Source organism: Parasteatoda tepidariorum, chromosome 1, assembly GCF_982258835.1.
Source record: "Parasteatoda tepidariorum strain Cologne lab strain chromosome 1, Ptep-v5.0, whole genome shotgun sequence".
NCBI classification, from domain to species: domain Eukaryota; kingdom Metazoa; phylum Arthropoda; class Arachnida; order Araneae; family Theridiidae; genus Parasteatoda; species Parasteatoda tepidariorum.
In genome coordinates, this window is record NC_141755.1 from 136270801 (window position 1) to 136281498 (window position 10698).

Below are 10698 nucleotides of genomic sequence, written 5' to 3' on the forward strand. Positions count from 1 at the left end.
CTATAAATTTCAAACTCCGCCCAAAATTAGAATTTAATGTATCAACAATTGTACTGATGGATTTTTTTTATAAACCAATTACTGGGCCCACAATGGGCCAAAATAAGTTTTGTTTACTAACCTGGAGGAGGTGTTTCAAGCTAAATATTCTCGGGGTAGGCATGTGAATCTTGGCGCAGTTGGTAAAGCTCTGTGGCAAGTTGTATTTGGTGTCCCGGGGGCAATAGGTTCGAAACCCTGGAGGGTCGACATTCAAATTTTTTCTTTTTTTTTATATTATTCTTTTAAATATACTTTTTGATATTTCAACGTGAGTCAAGTATTCTGTATATAAAAAAAAGCTATTTCTTTCTTTGGGAAATAGCGAATAGTAGCTAATAATCGGATACATTTCGGATAATTTTTATTTATTTATTTATTTTAATTTATATTATTTTTTTAACTTCTTTTCAATATTTTAAAACGACTAAAGTGTTCTATACGTGAAAAGAAATATTTTTCTTTGTTAAACAGCGATTAAAGGCTGAAAACGGGACAGAAGTCATATCAGGAGGCACGCACACATCACACCCCGTAACTCCCTATAATATTAACCTATAAATTTCAAACTCCGCCCATAATTAGAATTTAATGAATGGAACAATTGTACCGAAGGATTTTTTTATATACCAATTAGTGGGCCTACAATCTGCCAAAATAAGTTTTATTTACTAATCGGGAGGAGGTGTTTTAAGCTAAATATTCGCGGGGCAGGCAACTGAATCATAGCGCAGTTGGTAAAGCTGTGTGGCAAGTTAGATTTGTTGTCCCGGGGTGCATGGGTTCGAAACCCTGATGCGGTCGACATTAAAAATTTTTCTTTTTTTAAATATTATTTTTTTAAATATATTTTTTGATATTTTAACCTGAATCAAGTGTTCTGTATATAAAAAAAATATAAAAAATATAAGTTCTGTATATAAAAAAGACTATTTTTTCTTTGGGAATTATCGAATAATAGCTTATAATCGGATAAATTTCGGATAAATTTTATTTATTTATTTATTTTAATTTATATTATATTTTTAACTTCTTTTCAATATTTTAAGGCGAATAAAGTCTTCTATACGTGAAAAGAAATATTTTACTTTGTAAAACAGCGAATAAAGGCTGTAAACGGGACAGAAGTCATATCAGGAGGCCCGCACACATCACACCCCGTAACTCCCTATAATATTAACCTATAAATTTCAAACTCCGCCCATAATTAGAATTTAATGCATGGAACAATTCGACCGAAGGATTTTTTTATATACCAATTAGTGGGCCTAAAATCTGCCAAAATAAGTTTTGTTTACTAATCGTGAGGAGGTGTTTTAAGCTAAATATTCGCGGGGCCGGCATATGAATCATGGCGCAGTTGGTAAAGCTGTGTGGCAAGTTAGATTTGTTGTCCCGGGGGGCATGGGTTCGAAACCCTGCGTGGGTCGACATTCAAATTTTTTCTTTTCTATATATTTCTTTAAAAATATATTTTAACCTGAATCAAGTGTTCTGTATATAAAAAAAACTATTTTTTCTTTGGGAAATAGCGAATAATAGCTAATAATCGGATAAATTTCGGATAACTTTTATTTATTTTAATTTATATTATATTTGTAACTTCTTTTCAATATTTTAAAACGAATAAAGTCTTCTTTACGAGAAAAGAAATATTTTTCTTTGTTAAACAGCGAATAAAGGCTGAAAACGGGAGAGAGAAGTCATATCAGGAGGCACGCACACATCACACCCCGTAACTCCCTATAATATTAACCTATAAATTTCAAACTCCGCCCATAATTAGAATTTAATGCATGGAACAATTGTACCGAAGGATTTTTTTATATACCAATTAGTGGGCCTACAATCTGCCAAAATAAGTTTTGTTTACTAATCGGGAGGAGGTGTTTTAAGCTAAATATTCGCGGGGCAGGCAGATGAATCATGGCGCAGTTGGTAAAGCTGTGAGGCAAGTTAGATTTGTTGTCCCGGGGGGCATGGGTTCGAAACCCTGATGCGGTCGACATTCAAATTTTTTCTTTTTTTAAATATTATTTTTTTAAATATATTTTTTGATATTTTAACCAGAATCAAGTGTTCTGTATATAAAAAAAATATAAAAAATATAAGTTCTGTATATAAAAAAGACTATTTTTTCTTTGGGAATTATCGAATAATAGCTTATAATCGGATAAATTTCGGATAACTTTTATTTATTTATTTATTTTAATTTATATTATATTTTTAACTTCTTTTCAATATTTTAAGGCGAATAAAGTCTTCTATACGTGAAAAGAAATATTTTACTTTGCAAAACAGCGAATAAAGGCTGTAAACGGGACAGAAGTCATATCAGGAGGCACGCACACATCACACCCCGTAACTCCCTATAATATTAACCTATAAATTTCAAACTCCGCCCATAATTAGAATTTAATGCATGGAACAATTCGACCGAAGGATTTTTTTATATACCAATTAGTGGGCCTACAATCTGCCAAAATAAGTTTTGTTTACTAATCGGGAGGAGGTGTTTTAAGCTAAATATTCGCGGGGCAGGCAAATGAATCATAGCGCAGTTGGTAAAGCTGTGTGGCAAGTTAGATTTGTTGTCCCGGGGTGCATGGGTTCGAAACCCTGATGCGGTCGACATTAAAAATTTTTCTTTTTTTAAATATTATTTTTTTAAATATATTTTTTGATATTTTAACCTGAATCAAGTGTTCTGTATATAAAAAAAAGTATTTTTTCTTTGGGAAATAGCGAATAATAGCTAATAATCGGATAAATTTCGGATAACTTTTATTTATTTATTTATTCTAATTTATATTATATTTTTTACTTCTTTTCAATATTTTAAAGCGAATAAAGTCTTCTATACGTGAAAAGAAATGTTTTTCTTTGTTAAACAGCGAATAAAGGCTGAAAACGGGACAGAAGTCATATCAGGAGGCACGCACACATTACACCCCGAAACTCCCTATAATATTAACCTATAAATTTCAAACTCCGCCTATAATTAGAATTTAATGCATGAAACAATTGTACCGAAGGATATTTTTATATACCATTAAGTGGGCCTACAATCTGCCAAAATAAGTTTTGATTACTAATCGGGAGGAGGTGTTTTAAGCTAAATATTCGCGGGGCAGGCATATAAATCATGGCGCAGTTGGTAAAGCTGTGTGGCAAGTTAGATTTGTTGTCCCGGGGGGCATGGGTTCGAAACCCTGATGCGGTCGACTTTCAAATTTTTTCTTTTTTTAAATATTATTTTTTTAAATATATTTTTTGATATTTTAACCTGAATCAAGTGTTCTGTATATAAAAAAAACAATTTTTTCTTTGGGAAGTAGCAAATAATAGCTAATAATCGGATAAATTTCGGATAACTTTTATTTATTTATTTATTTTAATTTATATTATATTTTTAACTTCTTTTCAATATTTTAAAGCGAATAAAGTCTTCTATACGTGAAAAGAAATATTTTTCTTTGTTAAACAGCGAATAAAGGCTGTAAACGGGACAGAAGTCATATCAGGAGGCTCGCACACATCACACCCCATAACTCCCTATAATATTAACCTATAAATTTCAAACTCCGCCTATAATTAAAATTTAATGCATGAAACAATTGTACCGAAGGATTTTTTTATATACCAATAAGTGGGCCTACAATCTGCCAAAATAAGTTTTGTTTACTAATCGGGAGGAGGTGTTTTAAGCTAAATATTCGCGGGGCAGGCATATGAATCATGGCGTAGTTGGTAAAGCTGTGTGGTAAGTTAGATTTGTTGTCCCGGGGGGCATGGGTTCGAAACCCTGATGCGGTCGACATTAAAATTTTTTTTTTTAAATGTTATTTTTTTAAATATATTTTTTGACATTTTAACCTGAATCAAGTGTTCTGTATATAAAAAAGACTATTTTTTCTTTGGGAAATAGCGAATAATAGCTTATAATCGGATAAATTTCGGATAACTTTTATTTATTTATTTATTTTAATTTATATTATATTTTTAACTTCTTTTCAATATTTTAAGGCGAATAAAGTCTTCTATACGTGAAAAGAAATATTTTTCTTTGTTAAACAGCGAATAAAGGCTGAAAACGGGACAGAAGTCATATCAGGAGGCACGCACACATCACACCCCGTAACTTCCTATAATATTAACCTATAAATTTCAAACTCCGCCCCTAATTAGAATTTAATGCATGGAACAATTGTACCGAAGGATTTTTTTATATACCAATTAGTGGGCCTACAATCTGCCAAAATAAGCTTTGTTTACTAATCGGGAGGAGGTGTTTTAAGCTAAATATTCGCGGGACAGGCATATGAATCATGGCTCAGTTAGTAAAGCTGTGTGGCAAGTTAGATTTGCTGTCCCGGGGGGCATGGGTTCGAAACCCTGCGTGGGTCGACGTTCAAATTTTTTCTTTTCTTTATATTTTTTTTTAAAAATATATTTTAACCTGAATCAAGTGTTCTGTATATAAAAAAAACTATTTTTTCTTTGGGAAATAGCAAATAATAGCTAATAATCGGATAAATTTCGGATAACTTTTATTTATTTATTTATTTTAATTTATAATATATTTTTAACTTCTTTTCAATATTTTAAAGCGAATAAAGTCTTCTATACGTGAAAAGAAATATTTTTCTTTGTTAAACAGCGAATAAAGGCTGAAAACGGGACAGAAGTCATATCAGGAGGCACGCACACATCACACCCCGTAACTCCCTATAATATTAACCTATAAATTTCAAACTCCGCCTATAATTAAAATTTAATGCATGAAACAATTGTACCGAAGGATTTTTTTATATACCAATAAGTGGGCCTACAATCTGCCAAAATAAGTTTTGTTTACTAATCGGGAGGAGGTGTTTTAAGCTAAATATTCGCGGGGCAGGCATATGGATCATGGCGCAGTTGGTAAAGCTGTGTGGCAAGTTAGATTTGTTGTCCCGGGGGGCATGGGTTCGAAACCCTGATGCGGTCGACATTAATTTTTTTTTTTTAAATGTTATTTTTTTAAATATATTTTTTGATATTTTAACCTGAATCAAGTGTTCTTTATATAAAAAAAAATAATTTTTTCCTTGGGAAATAGCGAATAATAGCTTATAATCGGATAAATTTCGGATAACTTTTATTTATTTATTTATTTTAATTTATATTATATTTTTAACTTCTTTTCAATATTTTAAGGCGAATAAAGTCTTCTATACGTGAAAAGAAATATTTTTCTTTGTTAAACAGCGAATAAAGGCTGAAAACGGGACAGAAGTCATATCAGGAGGCACGCACACCTCACACCCCGTAACTTCCTATAATATTAACCTATAAATTTCAAACTCCGCCCATAATTAGAATTTAATGCATGGAACAATTGTACCGAAGGATTTTTTTATATACCAATTAGTGGGCCTACAATCTGCCAAAATAAGTTTTGTTTACTAATCGGGAGGAGGTGTTTTAAGCTAAATATTCGCGGGGCAGGCATATGAATCATGGCGCAGTTAGTAAAGCTGTGTGGCAAGTTAGATTTGCTGTCCCGGGGGGCATGGGTTCGAAACCCTGATGCGGTCGATATTAAAATTTTTTCTTTTTTAAAAAATTATTTTTTCAAAAAATTTTTTTTGATATTTTAACCTAAATCAAGTGTTCTGTATATAAAAAAAACTATTTTTTCTTTGGGAAATAGCGAATAATAGCTAATAATCGGATAAATTTCGGATAACTTTTATTTATTTATTTATTTTAATTTATATTATATTTTTTACTTCTTTTCAATATTTTAAAGCGAATAAAGTCTTCTATACGTGAAAAGAAATGTTTTTCTTTGTTAAACAGCGAATAAAGGCTGAAAACGGGACAGAAGTCATATCAGGAGGCACGCACACATTACACCCCGTAACTCCCTATAATATTAACCTATAAATTTCAAACTCCGCCTATAATTAGAATTTAATGCATGAAACAATTGTACCGAAGGATATTTTTATATACCAATAAGTGGGCCTACAATCTGCCAAAATAAGTTTTGATTACTAATCGGGAGGAGGTGTTTTAAGCTAAATATTCGCGGGGCAGGCATATGAATCATGGCGCTGTTGGTAAAGCTGTGTGGCAAGTTAGATTTGTTGTCCCGGGGGGCATGGGTTCGAAACCCTGATGCGGTCGACATTTTTTTTTTTTAAATATTATTTTTTTAAATATATTTTTTGATATTTTAACCTGAATCAAGTGTTCTGTATATAAAAAAAAACTATTTTTTCTTTGGGAAATAGCGAATAATAGCTAATAATCGGATAAATTTCGGATAACTTTTATTTATTTATTTATTTTAATTTATATTATATTTTTAACTTCTTTTCTATATTTTAAAGCGAATAAAGTCTTCTATACGTGAAAAGAAATATTTATCTTTGTTAAAGAGCGAATAAAGGCTGAAAACGGGACAGAAGTCATATCAGGAGGCACGCACGCATCACACCCCGTAACTCCCTATAATATTAACCTATAAATTTCAAACTCCGCCCATAATTAGAATTTAATGTATCGAACAATAGTACCGAAGGATTTTTTTATATACCAATTAGTGGGCCCACAATCTGCCAAAATATGTTTTGTTTACTAATCTGGAGGAGGTGTTTTAAGCTAAATATTCGCAGAGTAGGCATGTGAAGCATGGCGCAGTTGGTAAAGCTGTGTGGCAAGTTAGATTTGTTGTTCCGGGGGCCATGGGTTCGAAACCTTGCGTCGGTCGACATTCAAATTTTTTCTCTTTTTATATATTACTTTTTTAAATATATTGTTTGATATTTTATCGTGAATCAAGTGTTCTGTATATAGAAAAAAAACTATTTTTTCTATGGGAAATAGCGAATAATAGCTAATAAACGGAAAAATTTCGGATAATTTTTATTTATTTATTTATTTAAATTTATATTATTTTTTTTAACTTCTTTTCAATATTTTAAATTGAATAAAGTGTAATAATATAATTTAAAATAAACAAAAAAAAAGAAAGAAAGTTTATTGAAAAATTGTCCGTCCTTGGGATTCGCACCCTGGACCCCTCCCTCCAGCAGCAAACTTGCTGGTCCGGTGGCCTTCCTTCCTGTCCACGGTGATGCGTGAAGCCTACCGCAGTTTCACTTCAAAAGCTCTCTCCTCTCATCTTCGTAATATACCTGTAGGGGCCCACTTTGACCTAATTGGCCTATAAAAATTCTCTTCGGGGAATATTTCGAACCCTCCTGAATATCGAAAAACACATTAAAAAAATAATATAATTTCAAATAAACTTAAAAAAATAAGAAAATTTTTTGAATTTTTTTTGTCTTTATCGAAGAGCAAACATACGGAATCTAATATATGTGAATCGCACTTCAGATGTGGCACACTGCTCAGTTAAAGCTCCAACGAGTGGATTTTTCTCCCGGAACGAGTCAAGCTTCACTGGCTACGGTCAGTGTGCGGGTGGGTGACCACTTGGATCAGTCTGCGTAGGGACCGACGTATGTTAACTCGTTAAACTGTTCTACCGTATAGTGCTCGACTTGGCGTGCAGGTCGTCGAGCTACCGAAGCGGGGGTGCCATCCCCTCTGCAGAGGATCGAAATTGTGATGGCATGTCTTCGGATTATCCTCAGGGGTGTTTCCCAGACCGTCGCCAATAGCCCATCGTACAGCGCTAGTGTGACGTAAATTAACTACAACAACTCCCGGCGCGAGTTCTAACACTCTTAATTACACGTGGAAAGATTGAACACATATAACGTTATTGTTAATAATGGTGAAATTATTAAATATATAAACAATAGTGCTTGTTTGAGTTATTTACAAACATTTTTAACTCCAAAATGGCTGTGAAAAAACGCCAAGTTGATTCAGAGTGCTGTGAGTTCAATGATGAGTGAGCTTGGAAATATTTTTCTACAGTTGCAAAAGATAAACCAGTATCTCTTGTCTGCAATGAAGATGTAGCTGTTTTTAACGAATACAACATTGACCGGCATATTACAGTCAAGCAGAAGACTGCCATTTACGAAGCAATATCTGAATAAGAAAGACGACAAAATACGGAAAGTCTTCTTAGAGAATTATCAGGCGGACAAAATTTTTTCGATGATAAACTCTGTCCAAGAAGCAGCTACGCATGCAAGTTGTATTGTAACATACAATGTTGCTAAAAATAATAAATCTCTAGGTGATGGGGAGTTTGTTAAACAATGTATGCTCCAAGTTAGTGATGTTTTATGTCCAGATATGAAAAATAATTTTGAGGCTGTAAGCTTATCGCGAAAAACTGTGACTTCCAGAATTGAAGCCAACGATAAAAGTTTGACATCACAACCCAAGTAGCACCTAATATTAGATAATATCAGAAAAATCGGTAAAATCTAACGCTATCTTGTACAACTTCTAATATTAGAAAGATACAAGAGGTCGCTGTTTGCTCTGCCTTATAATATTAGATTCTATGCGAACTAATATTATCTAGCGTTCGCCATAATATTATTTTTCATTAGTTTTGATGCTATATAATATTAGAATATATATTTTCTGATATTATCTTGCGTTGCTTTTTATTTTTTGGAGTAAGTAAGAGGTAGTAGCAAGGGATCCGGCAGAATAATATAAAAGGGGATGCAACCCTCTAACAAACTATCCCCCCCCCCAAAAAAAAATTAAAATATTCTGTTATTACATTTTGTTTTGTTATTACATATACTTTAATCTGTTAATTTTTTTCAAGATACATTTCTTCATTGTTAACAAGATATTTAAAATAAAAGTACGAATTTCTTGTACTTGCAAATTTTGCCGCGAAAAACTGTATTGATGGCGCTGGCTTAGCTACTGAGTTTGAAACACAAATAACTACAAACAGTAGTTTCGTATACTAACGTGTTTGTTTGTGCACGCTTAACATTGGTATTTATTGTGTTGATGAAGTTTTACAGTTGTGATAAGTCAGTTTGTGTTATACACCTTTGTTAAACTAAATAACTAATAGAAAATATAATATTATTTATATTTCATTAAATGAAATTTAAAATTATAGCTTAGATATCTGCCAAGTTTGTGCATGTTCAGTGTGCATAAGAAAAGAATCAAAGATGACTCAGAATTCATTGAAAAAGTTATAAACAGGTTTGGACAGCAAACAAGACGATTTCAATTCTTGTTTGATTAAAAAAAATTTTAACTGTTACGTATCAATAATTGCTTAATTATTTGCTTTTCAATAAAAATATTTTTAATAAAACATTTTTATAACAAAATTGTTTTTCTGTATCTCTTTAAGTGTTTAAAAAAAAAAAAAAAAGCTAGGGGGTTCAAGCACACCCTCTCGCACCCCGCTGCCGGCGCCCTTGGGTAGTAGAATAATTGGGAGATATAATTTTATACTTAATTTTCTGTATTGCTGTGAAGCAGTAAAGCATAGAACAATAGTTTTATAATGTCATTCCATGAATTATTTTCTTAGCGATACAGAAATAATAAATAAAATAATTGTAGCGAATTCTGCTAACCATCCATTTTCCTCCTTCTTACTCCAAAGTATATCTTATGTTCAGCTGATTTTTTTAAATATTTCAAATTTAATTAAGAAATACTATATTGCAACTTTTATTGCTATTTTTTTCCTTTTCTTCATACAATGGGTCTTTTGATGAATTTTGTATCATTAATAATTTTAAAATCATTAATTTAAAAATGTATTCTTAATTTTTTTTTTAGAAATGAGCCTTTCTTATCAAAATTTTAATTGAATTTGTTAGTTTGTAAAACTTGTTTATAAAAGCTGTAACTTAAGCCATTTTTAATCTCACAATTAACATTAATTATTTATATTCTGAAATTATGTAATAAAAACCACACTACATAATTATAAAGTTATATATTTACATTTGAACTGAGTGGAAATTTAAACTTAAAATTTTCTTCTTCTTATAATATTAAAATAAAATTGTTCAATTTTTAAGTGGTCATTTCTTGTAATAATTGACACAATAAAGAATAAAATTTAAAAATATTCAAATTACTTACTTCAACAAATTTACACATTTTCTGTCCCTTCTTCTTTTACAGAAATTAAATGTAGAAATACTTACGTAGCTTTATTCTTTCAGTATCTGAAATTTTATTTAACAAAACACCTGAAATAAAACCCAAACGCAACCTAGAAATTTTTCCACGGAGAGAAACCAGGAAAGCAACTAATACTATGAAAATTGCAAATATTTTTTTTATAATGTAAAAATAACTTTTATGGGCACTTCAGAAATTTTCATCAATTTGATAATTATTTAAAGGTGTTGTGTACTAAACCAACTATCTTTGCAAAAAATTTACATAACAATTTAATTTCAAAACTGTCAGTAAATATGTTTTATCTAAATTAAATTTGCACTAACATATACTTGCATACAAGAATGAAACGAAAATATAATAAAATTTTTTACATTATTTTTTAAAAGTTGCTTTCAGCATGAATGATCAAAATTTGACTACAATCCATTACTCTTTTGAGAACGTTGCTATAAAAAAATTCAGATTTTTGTTTGAAAATTCAAATTAAAAAAAATTCAGATTTTTGTTTGAAACAATTCCATTGCTTTTATTTCGCTGATTATAGATTATGCGTTATGACAT